Source organism: Schistocerca piceifrons, chromosome 6, assembly GCF_021461385.2.
Source record: "Schistocerca piceifrons isolate TAMUIC-IGC-003096 chromosome 6, iqSchPice1.1, whole genome shotgun sequence".
NCBI lineage: Eukaryota > Metazoa > Arthropoda > Insecta > Orthoptera > Acrididae > Schistocerca > Schistocerca piceifrons.
This window is the reverse complement of record NC_060143.1, coordinates 250,521,900-250,544,818: the sequence shown is the minus strand read 5'-3', so window position 1 is coordinate 250,544,818 and position 22,919 is coordinate 250,521,900.

Genomic DNA, 22,919 nt, shown 5'->3' with positions numbered 1-22,919 from the left:
TTCTGTGGGACATGTGTGACAGAAAATACACCACTTATATCCATAATGTTAAAATAATGTAAGCGGCATAACAAAGAAGTGTGACTGGCATTAGTCCATGAAAATTTTGTTCATTAAGGGCACACACTGATAAGCCAAAACATTATGGCCAATATCAAGAGTTCAGATGGAAATCCAGTTCTAAGCAATGAAGGGAAAGCAGAAAGGTGGAAGGAGTGTGTAGAGGGTCTATACAAGGGCGATGTACTTGAGGGTAATCTTATGGAAATGGAAGATGATGTAGATGAAGATGAAATAGGAGATCTGATACTGCGTGAAGAGTTTGACAGAGCACTGAAAGACCTGAGTCTAAACAAGGCCCCAGGACTAGACAACATTCCATTAAAACTACTGACGGTCTTGGGAGAGCCAGTCCTGACAAAACTCTACCATCTGGTGAGCAAGATGTATGAGACAAGCGAAATATTCTCAGACTTCAAGAAGAATATAATAATTCAAATCCGAAAGCAAGCAGGTGTTGACAGATGTGAAAATTACCGAACTATCAGTTTAATAAGTCACAGCTGCAAAATACTAACACGAATTCTTTACAGACAAATGGAAAAGCTGGTAGAAGCCGACCTCGGGGAAGATCAGTTTGGATTCCGTAGAAATGTTGGAACATGTGAGGCAATACTGACCTTACGATTTATCTTAGAAGAAAGTTTAAGGAAAGGCAAACCTACGTATCTAGCATTTGTAGACTTACAGAAAGCAGGGGTAAAATACAGGGAGCGAAAGGCTATTTACAATTTGTACAGAAACCAGATGGCAGTTATAAGAGTCGAGGGGCACGAAAGGGAAGCAATGGTTGGGAAGGGAGCGAGACAGGGTTGTAGCCTCTCCCCGATGTTATTCAATCTGTATATTGAGCAAGCACTAAAGCAAACAAAAGAAAAATTCGGAGTAGATATTAAAATCCATGGAGAAGAAATAAAAACTTTGAGGTTCGCCGATGACATTTAATTCTGTCAGTGACAACAAAGGACTTGGAAGAGCAGTTGAACGGAATGGATAGTGTCTTGAAAGGAGGATATAAGACGAACATCAACAAAAGCAAAACAAGGATAATGGAATGTAGTCGAATTAAGTCGGGTGATGCTGAGGGAATTAGATTAGGAAATGAGACATTTAAAGTAGTTAAGGAGTTTTGCTATTTGGAGAGCAAAATAACTGATGATGGTCGAAGTAGAGAGGATATAAAATGTAGACTGGCAATGGCAAGGAAAGCATTTCTGAAGAAGAGAAATTTGTTAACATCGAGTATAGGTTTAAGTGTCAGAAAGTCGTTTCTGAACGTATTTGGATGGAGTGTAGCCATGTACGGAAGTGAAACATGGACGATAACTAGTTTGGACAAGAAGAGAATAGAAGCTTTCGAAATGTGGTGCTACAGAAGAATGCTGAAGATTAGATGGGTAGATCACATAACTAATGAGGAGGTATTGAATAGAATTGGGGAGAAGAGTTTGTGGCACAGCTTGACAAGAAGAAGGGACCGGTTGGTAGGACATGTTCTGAGGTATCAGGGGATCACAAATTTAGCATTGGAGGGCTGCGTGGAGGGTAAAAATCGTGGAGGGAGACCACACTAAACAGATTTAGAAGGATGTAAGCTGCAGTAGGTACTGGGAGATAAAGAAGCTTGCACAGGATAGAGTAGCATGGAGAGCTGCATCAAACCAGTCTCTGGACTGAAGACCACAACAACAACAACCATCTCCGGCGTTGGATGCCGCCTGCTGGCGTTGCTGGCATGTGACGCGGTAGCAAAAGTTTGTAAGAGGAGCAGACACGAATGAGGAATCGCCCTATCGAAGATATGGGCTGCAAATGGGGAAATCCACTGAGATAAGCGACTTTGACAAAGAACAGGTTATTATTATGCAGACCCTGTGAACGAATATGTCGAAAACGGCGAAGTTGATCGAATGTTCACGTACTACTGTCGTGGACATCTACGGAAAGAGGTAGGACAGTGAAAAGACCAGTAGACGCTAAATCGTTGGACGTCCACGACTCCTCATAGAACAAAGGGTTCGGAGGCTTGTCTGCCCTGTGAAATAGGATAGATGGTAATTTGTGGCATCTCTGTCGAAAGGGCACAATGCTGGTGCACGCACACGTGTTTCCGAGCACATCGTTCATAGTACATTTTTGAATACGGAGCCCCACAGCAGACCACTCTTACGTGTTCACATGTTGGCAAAACGACATCGTCAGTTACGATTGTAATGGGCACGGGACCATCGGGATTTGACCATCGATCAATGGAAACGTGTCAGCTCTTCTTGTGAATCACATTTTTGCTACAACAGGTCGATGGTCGTCTCCGCAAACCTGGTCATCACGGTGAATGGCAGCTCAAACCGTGTAGTGCGCCACGGACGCAGGCGAGTGGGAGCAGTGTTATGTTATGGGAGAGATTGTCCTGCTCTTGCATGGACCTGTGGTAGTGATCGAAGACATGCTGACAACTGCGAACCATCTGCATTCCTTCATGCTTGATGTCTTCCCCGACGGCGGTGTCATCTTTCAGCAGTATGATTGTTAGTGTCTCCAAGACAGAACCGTGTTACAGTGGTTTGAGGTGCATTATAGTGAACTCACGTTTATGTCTCAGCGCTCAAATTCGTCTGATGTAAATCCTATGGAACCCATTTGGGTCGCTATCGGGTGCCATCGCCGCATACGCAAAACAGCGGCGCGTTATTTACGCGGATTACATGATATGTGCGTAGACATCTAATGTCACCTACGTCCACAAACTTACCAACCTTCTGTCGGATCCATGATACGCAGAATCAGTGATGTATTTCGTTCCAAAGACGGACAAACAAGCTACTAATCAGGTGGTCATAATGTTCTGGCTGATAAGTGTACAGCCCTAAAATAAAGATTGTCCATAAACAGGCAAAGAGTCGTTCAAGTAGATGATGGATACTCTAGATTTTCGAAGAGAGCACCAGATTTGCAACAAGAGACTAACACAATATTACTGCTTTTGCTCAGCTGTGTTACACAGTTAAGACTATCTACAATAACTCCGATCACAGTACATGTCCTTTGATGGTGACGTAGTAACAATACAATGCTGCCCATTAAAACTGGAGCATCATGAAGGCAGCATGCAACGAACTTCAAACTGGCCTGAAGTGTCCTCCGTGATGCATACGCAAATTTCAGTGCAACCTCTGAAATCAGGTAGGGGTGACGCCATTTACATCCTGTGTATTTGGACACAGTAGTAGCACCACGTCGTCTTTTCAAGTATTTCCGGCTTTTACGTAGAGCATAACAATGGACGTGTCATTCATCGTCTGCAGACTCTCAGGAGAACCAACGTAGCCAGATGGCCTTTGTCGCCGTCATACAGATTCAGTATCTACATCTACGCACAAACACCGCAAGCCATCGTATGGTGCATGGTGAAAGGTACTGTGTATCACTGCTAGTTATTTCCTTCCCTGTTCCACTCGCAAATAGAACGAGTGGACGACTGTCTGTATACCCCTGTATGAGCCTTCGTTTCTTCTTTATCTTCACGGTCCTAGCGCGAGTTGTAAATTGGTGGCAGTAGAATCGTTCTGCAGTCAGCTTCAAATGCCGGTTATCTAAATTTTCTCAATGTGTTCCTCGAAAAGAATGTCGCCTTTTCTGGCGGGATTTCCATTGGAGTTGCCGTATGTTGTTCGAAATTACCGGTAACAAATATTACATCCTGCCTCTGAAATGCTTCGATGTCTTCCTTCAGCTGATCCGGTCGGGATGCCAAGCACTCGAGCAGTACTCAAGAATGGGTCGCACTGGTGTCGTGCACGCGGTGTGGGGTGCCGCTGGGCACAAAGCATGACCACTTCTTAATTTTATGCCAGTAATTTTAACAGCAACAGATAAAAATTCGACGAGTTAAGGCTGGTGGCTGCGCCCTATCTTCACGGTATTCACGGTCTTCGTGACGTCATCTTTCAAGAAGAAAACGCAAAACTGCAAATTGGCCTTGCTGACCTGACCAACGTCCTTACAGAGGGTGTTGGTCTGTTGTCCTGACCAATAGGCTCTCCAGATCTCTTACCCATTGGAAACATCTTGCTGAGAGATTAGATCACCGCACTCACCAACCAATACGATTGATGAACTCTAGCACAGAGATGAAGCAGGCTGAAGGGACGGTTCAATCCTAGCTGGGTTAGGTGGCAGCTCGGTGTACTTTGTTCCCACCCTTTACACACCCAAATCACTTACAAATTAAACCATGTGTTCTTCTTCCTGTACTGTATGTGAGAAATAAGCAAAATTTCGTTATTCTCTATCCTTCTCTGTGTTGGTCCGCAGCTCGTGGTCGTGCGGTAGCGTTCTCGCTTCCCGCGCCCGGGTTCCCGGGTTCGATTCCCGGCGGAGTCAGGGATTTTCTCTGCCTCGTGATGACTGGGTGTTGTGTGCTGTCCTTAGGTTAGTTAGGTTTAAGTAGTTCTAAGTTCTAGGGGACTGATGACCATAGATGTTAAGTCCCATAGTGCTCAGAGCCATTTTTGAACTTCTCTGTGTTGCCATTTTAATGGCCAGCAGATTCTCGGGAGTGTATGAGCGTACCAACACTATGTAGCTGGATGCCAACAGGAATATGTTGTGGACTGCATTGTACACACTGTATGCATGGATTACTTTTTTTTAAATTTGTGAGAAAGTCGCACTGCAACAACAAGTGTTTTTTAAACAGTAAAAGTGGCCTACAAGAACTTCTTCGTAGCAGTTACTACATTCATTATAGTCAAACCAGCAGGTGTGCCAGTAAATAGGCTGGAGAAATAAAGTTCCTCAGAACTGTGTTCCGAAACAAGTGGTGAGACAAGGAATTACGGGCGAGGTGGCAACAGTCACTGAATGAGATTAGTGATAAAACCGAATTGACAACGTTTGAACATATTGGAAAAGTGAATATAAAAGGACTGCAGGCAATGTTTGGAATGTAATAGGTAAAGGCACTGGTGAGAAAGAGATGAATCGGTCTGACGTTCAAGGTAAGAGGAGCTGCAAGTCGTCGTCAACAGGCTTTTCAGAAAAGACCACAGTGGAGACGACTCTTCGCCGAATCCATGCATATAATTTGGTTCATTGTGATGATTCTGATGGTGATAATAGTTAACATTATTATGATTATAATGAAGGAGCGACTTGTGACGTACAATTATCAAGAGTTTAAAAAAGAAGGGATAAACAAAGCACATGCCCAACAGACAATTATGTCAAAAATACATTCCAAAACTGTTAAGAGACATAGATTTATACCAGAAAGTAGGTATATATCCATAAGAACGTAACATATGTGACGGGGGGTACGTGAGTGCAAAAAGATTGATCGTTAAATGTCCAATACAAAGAACATATGAGTGCCTGGAGGTATGGAACAAATCGGTCTAATATAATAAGTAACCGGAAACAGCGACCAGTCACTTTTTGAATAATAATGTTTTTCTTGTCAAAAAGTACTGGTTGCTGTTTTATATAACTTATTTACATTCAATTAACAGTCACGGGTTCTAAAATATCCATAATGAATAAGCTTAATAAATCGATCTAAATAATAACCAGCCACGTTCTAGAGAATAAGACACGAAAATAATCAAAACAAACAACAGAAGACATCTTGAAACACTGAAAGGAAACTTTCACACACAAAAAACCAAAGCCGAGAAGACAGGTCTTTTGAATGACCTAGTGTGTATGGCAATCACTTTATTAGAAGAATATTAAAATGGCGATCATAGATTAATGACCGTTAGAATATTGTGACACACCCCTTTCCCTTCACTCATCTCAGATCCGCTCCAAATAACCTCTAATCCAAAAATCCATTTATCCGAGGACCTATGGATATTTATCCACTCTAAAATAGCTACTAGAACCACGTTCTAATTCCTACAACCCCTTCTCACAGAAACCACAATTCCATCTTCACAAATGTCTTACAATAATGTTAACACATCTGAAATAATAAAGAAATAACAAATAAATGCATGAAAGTAAAGAAATAGCTACATGAATGCGCACACCCACATACACACAAAAACGTACTCACACCACATGTACAGAAGATGGGAAATTTTTCGAAATTTGTGGTAAGTTCCTATGGAACCAAACTGCTGAGATCATCGGTCCCTAGGCTTACACACTACTTAATTTAACTTACTAACTTACGCTAAGGACAACACAGACGCCAATGCCCGAGGGAGGACTCGAACCTCCGACGGGGGGAGCGGCGCGTACCGTGACAAGGAACCTTAGACCGCGCCACTACCCCGCGCGGCGACACAGAAGATGAGAGAGAGAGAGAACAAATAATACATACTTTCTTAGGATGGCAACATTTGCGCGAACGTATAACCTAAGATACTTCAAGTAAACATACAGTTATACAGAAATCACTCACAGTTCTCTTAAGAGAAATTTGCAGTTCGTTCTACACCAGTCGTGGTGTCCAACAGCAGTTAGCTCACGAAATATGAAAACTACGAAACAAAGGGATCATGACGGGAAAACGTTGGGAGGGAAAGCATATTTCGGGTGAAAAAACGAATAAATGTAAATAATAGTACATTAATGTGAAAATTATGACGCAAACTGTTTTCTGATGTGTAAGTATCGTATATAAAAACAAAACTGCATTATTCCAGAGTAAATTGACTGAAGATGCCGTAACGTGAAAGATGAAATTTGTCTAGAACATAATTCAAAACAGGTCTTAGCGATTCAGTTTGTAGAAAGAACACTGAGAAAAATTCTGAACCACATCCTTTACACTGAAAAGGGTTTAGATACCGGGAGATTGTGCCTACTACAGGAAAATATAACTCGGCATATTTCAGCAGGACATTGCCGTTCTAGACATAATAGAGAATGTGGAATCTTACATCGAAGAGTGATTGATACAGTTTCTCCCCCATCCAGCTATTTACGTGGTATCAAACATGTCTGGGATATGACTGGTCAGAAAGCGACGACTGTTGATTCTTTCCTGGACGTCAATAACAACAAGGAGGGAGATTGACAAGAACTTGCCCACGCTCCTTAAATAATATGCCTCGACATTCATAGGCTCAGAGTGCAGCATGTGGTGTCACCCCTTCAGAAGTTCAGAGATCAAGTAAAATACTGTAAGCATAATTATTCATAGATTTTAAAGCCCGGGGATTGAACAAAATAATATGAACACAAGTGAACAACTTTTGCAGCACTGGTCGGCCAGAATGCTGACATTATCCCGCCCTATAATCCGCCCGTGAATGAGAAGTTGGCCAAGACTGCTGTGAGATGTCGCTCCCAGCAGATTCATTGAATTTATGCCACGCCTCACGGTAGGACGGAGACAGTTAATACGAAAGGCTTCCGCAAGTATTCTCAAAACGTAAACCTGTCTGTTGGTCGGTAATAATGTGTCTGGCCCCTTGTGTGTCTAATTGTTGTCATGTCCAATTTATATAATCGTAACACAAGTGTCGTCGTTTCAATGCATTTACACGCTGTAATCAATAGTTCTGAAACAGTCACAAAGCTACAAATGTTTGTCTCGTGAAGTTCACGCCGAATAGTTGTAGATGATACAGTTTCTTATAGATGCATGCTCGTCTCAGATATGTCGCTGAGCATTCCCTCTCCAAATTACGATGGCACCAAGTTGTTGAAACAGTCGAACAGATTCTGAGACTGTATTGTAAAACATGTTACGAATTAATAAATACAGTGTTTTCCAACTGAGTCGGGCCTGGGACCGAATCCTGAGTGTGCTCAAAGTACAACGGCAGTCTGAGAGAAAACCCATTCGCGCCACAACTAAACCACTGGGACCACACCTCGCAGACATCAGAGGGTTGGATCCCCTCAGTCGACGACGTCAGGTTGCAACGCCTGGGCTACTCTCAGGTTGTAATCTTCGTCTTCGACGGTTGTGTCTGTCTGTCTGCCTGCCCGCCGCTTCCTGCTGCAGCTGTTCGTCCGTCCGTCCGTCTGTCCGCCTGCCTGCTCGCTGTCCGCCGCTGCTGCCTGCTGCCTGCTGTCCCCGTCCGTCTGTCTGTTCGCCGCCGTCTGCTGCCCGTCAGTCCGTCTGTTCGCCGCCGCCGCCGCCGCCTGCTGTCCGTCCGACCGTCTGTTCGCCGCCGTCCGTCTGTTCGTCGCCGCAGCCAGCCGGTGGCCGTCCGTCTGTTCGCCGCCGCCGCCAGCCGGTGCCCGCCGCCGCCGCCGCCGCCGCCGCCGTTGCCGCCTGGTCGCCGCCGTCGCCGCGGTCCTGACCCTCGTCTACGGCCGTCTTCGTCTTCATCCGTCTTCGTCTTCATCCGTCTTCGTCTTCATCCGTCTTCGTCTTTGTCTGTCCCCAGTTTCTGTCCTTTCCTCTTCGTTCTGTTCGTTACTGTTTCTCCCTACCGTCATGTCCGCCCCCACCACCACTGCCACCGCTACCACCACCGCTATAGTTTATACTTCCCCTTCCGCCGCCTCCACCACTATCACCTGGTGTGCCCAGTCCCACCCCCCTCCTTCCATCCCTCCTCTTCTCACTCTCCCTTTGCCCTCACTCTTTGTCGCCCCCTCTCCAGCTTCTTCCTCTCGATCTGATCCTTTCCCCCCACTCCCCCAGCCTGTCACTGCAGCTCCGGCTCGGGTGGTGGCCCGTCGGGCCACTGTCCATGCCCAGCTCTCCCCGTCGCCTTCGCCATCGCCGCCACTACCGCCACCGCCGTCGTCACCGTCGCCTTCGCCTTCACCGTCACCGTCACCATCTCCGGCGCCGACTCCGGCCCCGGGACCTGCCCCTCCCCGCCACATTCCAGTTGTTCCCATCCCCCACACCCCCTCCACCGCCGTCAAGCGCCCCAGTGGCACCCCTGCCTCCTCTGCTTCCAAAAAGGCTCCGCCTCGTCCTCCTTCCCCCACCCATGATGCCATGGATGTCTCCCCACCCGTCCCTGCCCCCTCATCCTCCTCCTCTACCCCCTCCTCCTACCGCTACCTCCTCTCCCGTCCTGATCCCTCTCTCCTTGAAGCCCGGAACCTCACCCTCTTCCTTCGCCAGCATTGTCCTGGTGCCCCCATCTCCCCCCTCACTCCTCGCCTTGATTCGGTCCTCATCTCCACCCCCAGCCCAACCCTCCACACATACCTCCTTTCCCGCATCCCTGTCACCCGCTTTGGCCCTCATGCCTCTCTCACCCCTGCTCCTTCGCCTCCTCCCTCCCGCCAACCCCAACCTCCACGTCGCCCGCCGACTCTCACCGCCGTGATCACTCGGCTTAGTCCAGTGATCACGGAGGAGGAGGTGTTGGCAGAGCTTCAGGCCCATCCCCATTTGGAGGTGCGTGCGGTTCGCCGCATCCATAACGCTGCCGGCCCCACCCGCCTTATGCGGGTTTTTTCTGAGCACGCTCCCTCCATCGACCGTCTCCTGAAGGAGGGTGCCTTCCTTTTTAACCAGCGTTATAAGGTTGACCCCTCCCGTTCCCCTCCTCAATCCCTGCGCTGCCAGAGGTGTCTGCGCTATAACGCGCACCCCACAGCTGAGTGCTGCGAGGCCCCCACCTGCCCGCATTGTCGGCAAGCACACTTCCTCAGGCAGTGCCCTAATCTCCAATCCCCTCCTTCCTGCAATACCTGCAATCTCCCCCATCCCACCTACTCCCAAAAGTGTAAAGCCCGACCCCCTCCAACCACTCCTGAACTCACCGTCCCTGTCTGTCCCCTGGACGCCCCCACCCCTCCTGGCAATTCCCTTCGTCCCCCCCCCCCCCACCGCTGAGGACATCATCAGGTTCCTTACCATCGTCCTCCAGAATGTTCATCCCTTTCAGCGCCCCCGGCCTTACCGTTACCTGCGCCACCATCTATGTCCGCCCTAACGCCCCTATTCCCTTCGACTTCCTCTCCAACATTGACCGTACCTTCTCCTCCTATGTGATCGCCGCCGACCTCAACATCCATAGTCGTTCCGCTGCCCAGTTACGACGGTGGCATCGGTTCCTCTCCTCCCTTCAAGGCGACCTCATCCCCATCCCCCAGCACACCCGTCCCGAATCCAACTCCAATCCTGATGTTATCCTCTCCTCCCCCAACCTCCTTGGCCACATAACGGTGGATGTCCTGGAGCCTATTGGTAGCGACCATCTCCCTGTCCTCCTCACAGTTTGACGGTCGTCGCCCTCGCCCCGACCCTCGTACTGACCCTCCCCTTAGTATGTCCACGACTATTCCCATGCCGACTGGAATGCCTACCGGGATACCCTTTCCACCCAGGTCGATTGCCACCCCTTCACCTACCACCACCCTGACGATATTACCCATGCCGCCTCCTTTCTCCAGCAGACCTAGTCTGAGGCCGTGGAGGCCCACGTCCCTACTGTCGCCATCCACCCCCACCGTTCTACCTTACCCCCACAGGCCGTTCTCCTCCTCCGTGAATCCCATCGTCTCTACCGTGCCTTCCTCCGCACGCGTTACCTGGACACACTACGACGTCACCAGCAACTCCAGCGACACATTCGTAATTTGCTCGCAGCTAAGAAACGCTGGGACTGGCGACAGACATGCACCCGTTTAAATGCTACCCTACCAATCAACTCGTCCAAGTTCTGGTCGGCCTTCCGTCGCCTTACCGGAACTAAACCCTCCCCCTATTATCCTCTTCTCCATGATGATCACCCTTCCCCTGACACCCTTAGTAAGGCCAATCACTTTGCCTCCTACCTCTCCGATGTATTTTCCATCCCCGATGATCCCCAGTTCGATTACTCCCTCTTCCCGGATGTCCGCGATCGAACTGACACCTCCGTCCCTCCCCTCGCTCCTGGTTTCCAGTACTTGGACAACATTGCACACACGGAACTCAATGCCCCTATCACTACACAGGATCTCATTGCTACACTCCGCACAAAACGCAACATCGCTCCTGGTCACGATCGTGTCACCTACCGTCACCTTCATGAAGCTCCTGTCTCTTTCCTCTCCACCCTGGCCAGGCTCTACAATGTAGTCCTGTCCACGGGTTACTACCCCGACCTGTGGAAAACCTCCTGTATCCTCATGTTCCCTAAACCTGGCAAACCGCCGTCTGCCGTCTCCTCCTACCGTCCCATCAGCCTTACCTCGGTCTTCAGCAAGGTCCTGGAATCTATCCTCACCCAACGCATCCACCAGCATCTCTGCCAGCACCGCCTCCTTCCCGTTACCCAGTGTGGCTTTCGGTCGTCCGTCTCTTCTGACGACCTTCTCCTTCACCTCACTGATCTCCTTTCTGAACAGCTTAATTCCCGTCGCTCTGCAATCTTCCTCTCCCTGGACCTCGAACGTGCATATGACCGCGTATGGCATTCCGGTCTCCTCTTCAAGCTCCAAACCTTCGCCCTTCCCATTAACTACGTCCGTCTGATCGGCTCCTTTCTCTCCCGCCGTCCTTCCTATGTCACCATCCGTAACACAGATTCCTACACCTTTTTCCCCTCTGCCGGTGTGCCCCAAGGCTCCGTCCTCTCCCCCCTTCTGTACCTTTTGTACACGGCGGACATGCTGCCGCCGTCAGCCCCCGTCCACCTTCTCCAGTTTGCCGATGACACCGCCTTCCTTGCCCTTGCCCCCACCGTACAGCGCTCCCAACGCCTTCTCCAATCCCATCTTGACCGGTTCACCGCTTGGTGCAACCAGTGCTTGCTCAAGGTCAATCCCTCCAAAACCCAGGCGATCATTGTAGGCAACACCACCCCTTCCTTCCGCCTCCTTGATTTCTATCTCACCATCTATGGCCATCCTATCGCCCTCACTCCCACCCTTAAGTACCTTGGTGTCACCCTCGACCGTCGCCTCTCCTGGACTCCCCACCTCTGGACAATCCAAGCCAAGGCACGCTCCCACCTCAGTCTCCTCAAGCTCCTCTCTGGACGTGCGTGGGGTCTGGACCCCTCCACCATCCTCCACACCTATAAGTCCCTCATCCACCCTATCCTTTGTTATGCCCATCCGTCTTGGATCTCCGCCCCCCCCTACTTTTTATAAATCCCTCCAAATCCTTGAACGTCATGCTCTCCGCCTCGCCTATCGCATCCGTCTCCCCTCCCCCACGCGGATCCTGTACAATCTCATCCCCTTCCCCCACCTCCTCCTTTTCCTTGAAAGGATACGGATCCTGTACACCTCCCGCAAACTCGATCCTCCTCACCCGCTCGTCTCCCCGATCCTCTCCCACCCCCGCCCGCTGCCGCGCCTGTATTCGCACATCCCACCTGGTCTCCATCTCTCCACCCTCCTTACCCTCTCCCAAGGTGGCTTCCACCAGCTCCCCCTCCCTGATGATGTCCTCCTCCCCTCCATCTACCCCTCCTATCAACTTTGACCCTGCCCCAACCCCCACTTCCGGTGTCCTTTCCTTTGGGCACCCTCCCTCCCTTCTCTTCCCTTCCCTTCTCTTTCCTTTTCCCACGTCCCCTCCCTCCACCCCTCTTCCCCCAGGTTTCCCCTCCCCCTTCCTCCCTCCCCCCTTTCTCCCCTGCCCGTGGCATATCTGCTCTCCCCTCTCGCTCTCCCACTCCCCTTCCTCCTCCTCCTCCTCTCTTGGCAGGTCCCCGGACTCGCACACGCATAGTGAACATTCGTGCGCCGGTGATCATCGACATCAGTATCTCGTGTGTGTGCTTTGTTTTGTGTTTCGTGCAGTTACGACTCCACTGTTCATATGTGCCATCGCCATTCTCCGTGTTTTGTGCGCCGTGTCCACAAGTGTTAGTGTTTTTATAGTCCAACGTGAATGGCTTCATGTTTATTGTTTTTTTTGTATCTCCGTTTTTTGCCCGCTGTTTTTTGTATTGTCTGTATCACCTCAATGTCATGTTATTGTTCCACTTAAGGCTGAAGAGCAGCGTAATGTGCTGCTGCCAGCCCGCCTGTATAGGTGATTAAAATTACAATAAAGGAAAAAAAAAGGGCCACACAAAACTTCGCCGTGACATCTACCCTGCCTTCCAACTATAACCTGGCCTTGTTCCCCCCCCCCCCCTCCCCAGGGCCCCCTTTTCCTCTTTCCTCCTTCTCCCAGAGCGGATTTTCCTCCGTCCACCCCTCCCCTGAGACCCTGCACCCCATACTTGCCTCTCTCCTTCCCACATCCCTCCATACCTGGCCCTCTTCCGCGTGCCCCCCGCTCCCCTCCCCCATCTCTTCCCCTTCCTCCCTTCTTCAGGTCTCCCTCATCTCCTAGCGCCTGGCAGATCCTCTGTATTGATCATCATCAGCGTGCCACATCAGTGTTGTGTTTAGTGCTGTTTCTCGTGTTCGTCAAGAGGTGTGATTTTAATTGTGTACTGCCTTGAGGTTCGCCGTCAGTGTTACGTTATGTGCTATGCCATCCGTCAACACCTTTATGCTCCAGTCATACTGTGCCTTGTGTTCTTTTAATCGTCACAGTGTGTGGCTTTTTGTGTGTGCTACTTTTAAACAGTTTATCTCCATTTTACAGTCACCCCGTTTTTTGTCTATTGTCTTCCATGATGTTCCCCCTTATTTATATCAATATTCACCTTATTCTCTCCTTTGCTGTTTTTAAATGTGTTCTATTGTTTTGTTCTATGTCTTTCGGCGGAAGAGCAGCGCATATGCTGCTGCCAGCCCGCCCCAATGGGGAATTGAAATACAATAAAGAAAAAAAAAGGGTCACAGAGCAGAATGGATTATCCACTTCGATAGCGCCAGTATGGTGTTTGAGAAATAACATACACATACCACCTAAACGATCGAACACCAGTAGAAGAGCTAAGAAAAAGACGGAAGTACCAATACTGTCAACATGTACAGAAACTCGAAACACGATTGCACACTTGCCTACTTTCTTCCAACTCATCCGCTGTTGTTAACGTATTATTTCTCCCTCTTTTGCTGACCAGTCAACTTCTATGCCATATTGAATCCTTATATTCTTATACCTATATCCTTCCACATATTTCAGTTAGATGTTACTACTCGCATTTGGCAAGAACGCGTTGACTTAATTAAAACAGTTTTAAGAGGACTGAATTTTTTTTAATTCTCTGTGTTCATTGTTATGCTTACTGTCATTATTATTATTCTTATTATTATTACTATTATCACCTATTGGATAGCTGTGCATGTTAAAACGTCAGTTTTTGGGATGGGGAGGTGTTCTGGCCCCAGATTTCTGCCCAGCGAATTAACGATAATAGTCGGTGTGCTGGCCATTGTGGACATGGTTTTTAGGCGGTTTCCCACATCCCACTTGGTGAATATCAGGCTGGTACCCACGCCCCACTTCAGTTACACGATTCACAAAGATTTAGAAAAATTTTGCTCACTTTCGCATGAATACAGACAGTTGTACACGCATTCGATCCAGGGTGAGGGAGGGGGGGGGGGGAGGGGGAGAGGGGGCGTAGGAAGGGCATGTGGAGGCACCTTACACTAACCATACCAAATTCGATCATAAACTTTCCGATCCTGTGACTATGCGAAGCGAAGGTACAAAGAAAAGATAATATTATTTTCATTTTATGTTGCTCATGTACAATGCAAATTGTAATGCTACTAAGGGTATATGGTTAGACGCAGGAGAGGACCTGAATGCGTTAATTTTGCAGGTTGAAGTAAATAAATAAAGACTAGAGGTGGTTACCCCTATCTCTTCTCCATCTGGTGGATAGCCGTGAAGATAAATATTTATCCCACGACTAGGTTTCAACTCGACTGCTTGTGGACCGGACGCTCTCGCGTTGGACCAGTAGCCTGAAAATGCCTAGCCTACATCGCTCAACAACCTGGGAACGGCGTAAACAGAGCTCGTTTCCTGCCATGAAGAACTGGCTCTGTTTACCCCGATGAAAGCGACGCTGCGTCCCGCAAGAAGGGCCGGGAGCCCGGCAAGAAATAATAACAGTGTTAAAAGAGCGGGCTCGGCCCGCGTATGCAAACAGAGCTGGCAACAGGAGCGGGGTGGGGCAGTGCAAACAAACTCGGCGCCGCCTGAAGCCCAAGTTATATAGAGGTTGCGGCCTCCAGGCGCGCTGCCGGAGTGAATTATACAACAAACGACATAACGCATAAATTAGCGGGCGTGTCACGTAGGGGCTGAGGCGGCGCGCAGTGCGCATATGCGATTCACAGAAGATGCCCCGCCGGCCCTTCCCAACTCTGCGCCCTGGTCGTGCGCGCCTGCAAACTACCGACCATCTCGCACAAACCACCTTGCCAGCGGAGGTCTACTTCGTACACTGTTTCCCAAAAATTATACACTACTGGCCATTAAAATTGATACACCAAGAGGAAATGCAGATGATAAACGGGTATTCATTGGACAAATATATTATGCTAGAACTGACATGTGATTACATTTTCACGCAATTTGGGTGCATAGATCTTGAGAAGAAAGTACCCAGAACAACCACCTCTGGCCGTAATAACGGCCTTGATACGCCTGGGCATTGAGTCAAACAGAGCTTGGATGGTGTGTACAGGTACACCTGCCCATGCAGCTTCAACACGATACCACAGCTCATCAAGAGTAGCGTCGAGCGTATTGTGACGAGCCAGTTGCTCGGCCACCATCGACCAGACGTTTTCAATTGGAGAATGTGCTGGCCAAGGCAGCAGTCGAACATTTTCTGTATCCAGAAAGGCCCGTACAGGATCTGCAACGTGCGGCCGTGCATTATTCTGCTGAAATGTAGGGTTTCTCAGGGATCGAATGAAGGGTAGAGCCACGGGTCGTAAAACATCTGAAATGTAACGTCCACTGTTCAAAATGCCGTCAATGCGAACACGAGGTGACCGAGACGTGTTATCAATGGCACCCTATACCATCACGCCGGGTGATACGCCAGTATGGCGATGACGAATACACACTTCCAATGTGCGTTCACCGCGATGTCGCCAAACACGGATGGGACCACCATGATGCTGTAAACAGAACCTGGATTCATCCGAAATATGACGTTTTGCCATTCGTGCACCCAGGTCCGTCGTTGAGTACACCATCTCAGGTGCCCCTGTCTGTGATGCAGCGTCAAGGGTAACCGCAGCCATGGTCTTCGAGCTAATAGTCTATGCTGCTGCAAACTTCGTCGAACTGTTCGTGCAGATGGTTGTTGTCATGCAAACATCCCCATCTGTTGACTCAGGGATCGAGACGTGGCTGCACGATCCGTTACAGCTATGCGGATAAGATGCCTGTAATCTCGACTGCTAATGATACGAGGCCGTTGGGATCCAGCACGGCGTTCCGTATTACCCTCCTGAACCCACCGATTCCATATTTTGCTAACAGTCATTGGATCTCGACCAACGCGAGCAGCAATGTCGCGATACGATAAACCGCAATCGCGATAGGCTACAATCCGATCTTTATCAAAGTCGGAAACGTGATGGTACGCATTTCTGCTCCTTATACGAGGCATCACAACAACGTTTCACGAGGCAACGCCGGTCAACTGCTGTTTGTGTATGAGAAATCGGTTGGAAACTTTTCTCGCGTCAGCACGTTGTAGGTGTCGCCACCGGCGCCAAACTTGTGTGAATGGTCTGAAAAGCTAATCATTTGCATATCACAGTATCTTATTCCTGTCGGTTAAATTTCGCGTCTGTAGCACGTCATTTTCGTGGTGTAGCAATTTTAATTGCCAGTAGTGTATCTCCACGAACGAAGTATTAAAGAGCTATGAAAATTTACACGTCATTACAAATCATGACTTCGCAGAGGTGTGTACACTGTAATGAAAAGAAAGCAAGTTTGCGAAGGGGCAAGACACTGGACTCGTATTCTGGACGAAAGTTATTCAAATCTGTATAAGCTCTTTCGGTATACAGAGCTCTCAACTTTCGGATGAGTGAGGAGACAATTTACAACACAGTACAAGTATACGGTCGTAAACTGATTCTTGGAGATCTCATCACACACCACCCGGCTTGGTGCCATAGACTGGCAGATAGTGTAGGGAATATCTGCTGGAAATAACCGATGGAGAGAATTCAGTAATGCTGAATTATGGCATGGCGACTCGCATAAAACTGCCTTGTCAAGCAAAAGTCGGCAGCTAACTACAGTATCAGTCGAACTAACTCGTATCATGACATTATACATACTACAATATCCACTAGGTTCGGACAACCTACCGCTGCTAATAAACTTCCACGGCCAGGAATGGTGTTCTAGTACTTGTTAATATATATCTACATAACGAGATGTATGTCGAATACATTATGGAAGCAACTGAAAATACGCACGAGCTGTAGCAGCCTAATTATCTTTTTCAGAGGCCATCACCAATCAGGCTAGGAAGTAAATACCGAAAAACAAGATCATGGTGGAATGCAGGTTGCCAGGACGTAAAGAAAATAGAAATTGAGGTATTGAATCGATAGAAGGAACACACGAAATTAGAAAAGTACCTTGCCCTTAAATGTGCGATAGTGAAACCCAACGTACTTCGCAATAAAAGCAAAGAAGAAGTTGGGAAGACCTGTATTGTTCGACTTTCACAAGACAAACACGGCTCACATCGGAGGACGTGTTAGAGAGAACAGAGCAAAAACTTGCTTCTACGGCAGATCCCAGACCGCAACAAAGGTGTCAGGATGCAATGCACGAGCATTTGAAGCCCTATATCTTAAAGAAACAGACAAGCGCTGTTAAATGCGAATCGTGCAGCACCGAGACCTGACAATATTTGCTGCGAAGTGTTTCGGCAACTCCCACAAATGGGTAAAGAGCAAGTAATTAATTTCTTGAATACAGTATGAGATTAATCCGTCTTTATTTCGTTCACGAAACTACTGAGAACTGTGATGATTAAGAAACAAGAGAAGGACAATAACAAGGTTGAATCCTAAGGGCCGAAAACGTTGTTAACGTGCACACACAAAACGTTGGAATGGATGATTAAATATAGATTGGTGGACAAAATAGACACGCTTTCCTTCGCTATACCAATTTGGGTTGAGAAGAGGAATGGGCACAAACGGAGTTCTAATGCTTTTAACAACAAACATTCACTAATCCCTAAGCGAAAATACAGTGATAAACCAAAACATATGATCACCTGCCTAATAACTTGGTTGTCCATCTTTGGAACGAAATACATCACTGATTCTGCTTATCAGGGATCCGACAGATTATTGTTAGGTTTGTGGTGATATGTGGATTAGATGTCTACGTACAGGTTATGTAATTCGCGTAAATAACTTCGGTCACCGAGACATCAACGTGAGTTCACTATAATGCTCCTTCAACCACTGTAGCACGGTTCTGGTACCGAGGCACGGACAATTGTACTGTTGAAAGACAACATCGCCGCCGGGGAAGAGATCAAGCATGAAGGGATGCAGGTGGTTCGTAGCTGTCAGCGTGTCTTCGATTACTACGGCAGGTCCCATGCAAGCGCAGGAGAATGTCTTTCACAGCACAATACTACTCCCAGCAGCCCGCGTCCGTGGGGCGCTGCACGTTTCGAGCCGCGGTTCACTTCTGTGACGGTGTTTGTGGAAACGACCATCGATCTAGTGTAACAAAAACGTGAGTCACTCGAGGAGCCGCCACGTTTCCATTAATCGACGGCCGAATCCCGATGGTCCTGTGCCGACTGCAATCGTAATTGACGATGTCGTTGGTTCAACATGTGAACACGTGGGGATGGTTTGCTGCGGAACTCCAAGTTCAACGATGTACGATGAGCGGTGTGCTCCGAAACAAAGAATTTTCAAATGTGTGTGAAATCTTACGGGACTTAACTGCTAAGGTTATCAGTCCCTAAGCTTACACACCACTTAGCCTAAATTATCCTAAGGACAAACACACACACCCATGCCAGAGGGAGGACTCGAACCTCCGCCGGGACCAGCCGCACAGTCCATGACTGCAGCGCCATACACCGCTCGGCTAATCCCACGCGGCTGCTCAGAACACTTGTACGTGCACCAGCATTGTGTTCTTTCGGGCAGACGTACCACGGATCACCATCTACAGAGCAGACAACCCTCCGAACCCCAGGGTCTGTGAAGAGTCGTGATCGTTCAATCACTTAGCACCTGGTGGTAGTTTCACTGTGCTTCTACCTTTCAACCTCTTTCCGTAGATGCTCACAACAGCAGCACATGAACATTTGACCAGCTTTGCCGTTTTCGAGATACTCGTTCACGGGCTCTGCGTAAAAATAATATGCCCTTTGTCAGAGTTGGAATGCCTTGGCCTGTTCGATCACCTGATCTGGCTCCAATCGAGCACATATGGGACATCATCAGACGACAACTCCAGCGTCATCTATAAACAGCGTTAACCGTCCCTGTATTGACCGACCAAGTGCAACAGGCATGAAACTCCATCCCACAAACTGACATCAGGCACCAACACAACACAATGCATGCACGTTCGCATGCTTTCATTCAACGTTCTGGCAGTTAAACCAGTTATTAATACACCAATATTTCACATTTTCATTGGCTTATCTAGGGCTTACATTGAACTGTGATCCTGCAATGCTAGTCGACTAGTAATGGACTATGTGCCCATCTTCAGGGAACGTGTACTTAATTATTTTGCCTTTACAGAATTTATGTCGAAGTTTTTTAAGACATTCATTTATTAACTGGTTTTCACCACATCAGCACGTGCTGAAAACTAGCTTAAAACAGTTTGGCGGTCAAAGTCTAGCTGGTAGAACGCTAGACTCCAGCCCTCGCAGTCCCAGATTCAGATATGGACAGGAGTGGGAAGTACTAATCGTTGTAGTTCCTCCAGGACGACCCCAAGTCCAGTCAGAAAGTGCCGGGGATCATTACTGGGGCAAAAGGCAGCTGGAGCAATGGACCAGCCACAGTCCCCCCTCCCTCCTAGTGATGAACGAAGTGCTGAACTTTACCTGGAGTCAGGCCAGAAGTCGTTCACGCGTTGAGCGTCGCCTTTTAACACACTGACAAGGCCAAAAAATCTGCCTCGCTGCGATGCGAACAGGTCCCTAAAACCTCTGTCTTACTGTAACAAACATAACCAAACAGGCAACTCACAAATGGCTCCTTTCTTTACTACGAGGTCGTTCAATAAGTAATGCCCCACATTTTTTTAAAAAGTCATTAATATACATAGACAAACGTCCTTGTTGATACTTCACATCTGACGTTTGTTCTGTGCGCCGGCGAAGTTTCGAACAGTTCTGACATATGGGAGAGCCGCAGTACAATGTCAAAATGGCGTCTACATACAACTCACGTTACAAGCAGCGTGCTGTTATTGAATTCTTGTGTGCAGAAAAAGAAACATGGTGAACATCCACAAACGTTTGTGTGCAGTGTATGGTGATGATGCAGTTGATAGGAGTACAGTTGGGCGATGGGTAAAGAAAGTTACAGCCACAGGAATTGCAGAAACAGAGCTCCATGATCAGTTACGCTCGGGACGTCGTGTCACAACCACTGCTCCAGACATGAAGAATCGTGCGGATGCCATTATTCGTGTCGTTCGGCGCATCACAACTCGACAATTGGCTCTATAGTTGTCGGTCAGCATTGGAAGTGCGTCTGCAATGATCGAGACTCTACGATATTCAAAGAGGTGCTCTCAATGGGTTCCACGAATTCTCACAGCGGATGACCAGATTCAAAGAAGGGCCATTTCATCTGAATTGTTGCAGCGTTCTGAGACCGATGGAGAGGCCTTTCTGTCAGGGATCGTTGCGAGGGACGAAAGGGTGGGTGCACCACTTTGAGCCGGAAACAAAAAGGGAGTGCATGGAGTTGATCATCCTCATTCATCACAAAAGAAGGAATTCAAGACAACCCCCTCTATCGAAAAAGTCATGGTGACAGTCTTCTGGGATTGTTATGGCGTCATTCTCGTGAATGTGATGCCAAGGGGGTCAGCCATCAATTCAGAGGCATACGTGAATCCCTGAATAAACTCAAGAACCGTTTCCGACGTGTTCGATCGGACGAGAATCCAGCAGAAATCTTGCTCCAACACGATAATGCACGTCCACACAAAAGAATGAGAACCAGGGAACACATCGTCAAACTGGGTTGTACATCACTGCCTCATCCACCCTACAGTCGAGAACTGGCACCCTCGGACTTCCATCTCTTTGGGCCGCTTAAAGATTCTCTACGGGGGACACACTTTGAATACGACGAGAGTGTCAATCATGCAGTGAAAACATGGTTACGCCTACAGGACAAGAGCTTTTTCTAGCAGAAAATACATGCTCTTCCACATCGTTGGCGTACGGCCATAGAACGTGATGGAGTCTACGTAGAAAAATAGGACATGGGCAAGACATGTTGATGTATGTTTTCACCAAATTCTGACTCTTAACAATAAAAATGTTCTGAGGAAAAAATGTTGGGCATTACTTATTGAACGACTCTCCTAGAACGCATTTTCATTACGAAAATTATTGGAAGTCGCCAGTATTTCGAAACCGACTTAGTGTCTTAATACTCCCCACAGATAAAACCCTGACATGCAGGCCATTTTGTGTTTTACGAACGATTGATCAACGATCTCCAAACGTTCTCTTGAGAACGTCTCTACACATGTGTGTGGAATGATTTTGATATAACATTATGACCTTAGGTATAGAGAAATCTCTGCCAACAACACTGGCATCGTATCTGTTAGGAACTGCAGCTAGGATCAAGAATGTCGTACGTCTTTCGATCTGTCGGGATATGGGCCATGTCTCAGCTACTTAATGAAAATATGCCAAAGCGCCACATACAGGCCGGCAGGAGTGGCCAAGCGGTTCTAGGCGCTTCAGTCTGGAACCGCGCTGCTGTTACGGTCGCAGGTTAGAATCCTGCCTCGGGCATGGATGTGAGTGATGTCCTTAGGTTAGTTAGGTTTAACTAGTTCTATGTTCTAGGGGACTGATGACCTCAGATGTTGAGTCCCATAGTGCTCAGAGCCACATACAGTAATGGATGTGGAGCAGTTGGCTCAAAGGATCACATCGCCTGGGAGTGTGCGATTACACATAATGTTACAGACCAGGATAGCAACACCTTTGGTAGTACACAAGTGTATAACATACCTGGGAATAAGAAGCAGTGGCAAAAGCCAAACTTACTAACAGCCAAAATATCAGCTTACAAACTGCAAGCCTAAAATAGCCGAGAGGCAAGGAAAAATAGACCATACTTGATGATAACGAGATGCACCATATCGAAGATAGACATTCCAGGTACAAAGACCTACCGGATGCAGGGAGGCGATAAGCCTCTACGAGGACCAGGAAATCAATTACAAAGTTTGTAATGTGGTATAGCACAGCACACCAGTAGCATGCGCATGTTGGATTCTGGAGGAGCATATATCTCTGCATCAGCTGGCTGGAGGGTATTATGTAAATTTTTAAATTATATTTACTTCTGCTTTAAATAGATGTTTTATGTAGTTTTATCCCTTAAACTCCCTAACGATGAGTTATATAAACAAATTTGAAATTTTATGATGAAATGTTATGTGTTGTATTCATATACACCAATTCATGAACATCTGATCTATTCTTACATTTATATAACAGACTGAAAAATAATAAAAAATAAAATGTCAACCTACAACCGCACCGTTGCTAAAAAAAAAATTTGGTAACATTCGTAAGAACGAAAACCATATCTACTTTTGGACTGTAGCATACATTGTGAAAAACTGAATAGTTTCACAATGTCAATATCAGAACAGCAGAACACATACCGATGGGCGTCAAGTATACTGGTAAACACACGAACTTTACAACTGCAGACCACATACTGATGGGCTTCAAGCGCACAGGTAAACGTATGAACTGTGCCTGAATTACGCGATTGCTTACATATATATTAATACATTTGTGTGACCTCTTTACCTGATGCTGGGACAC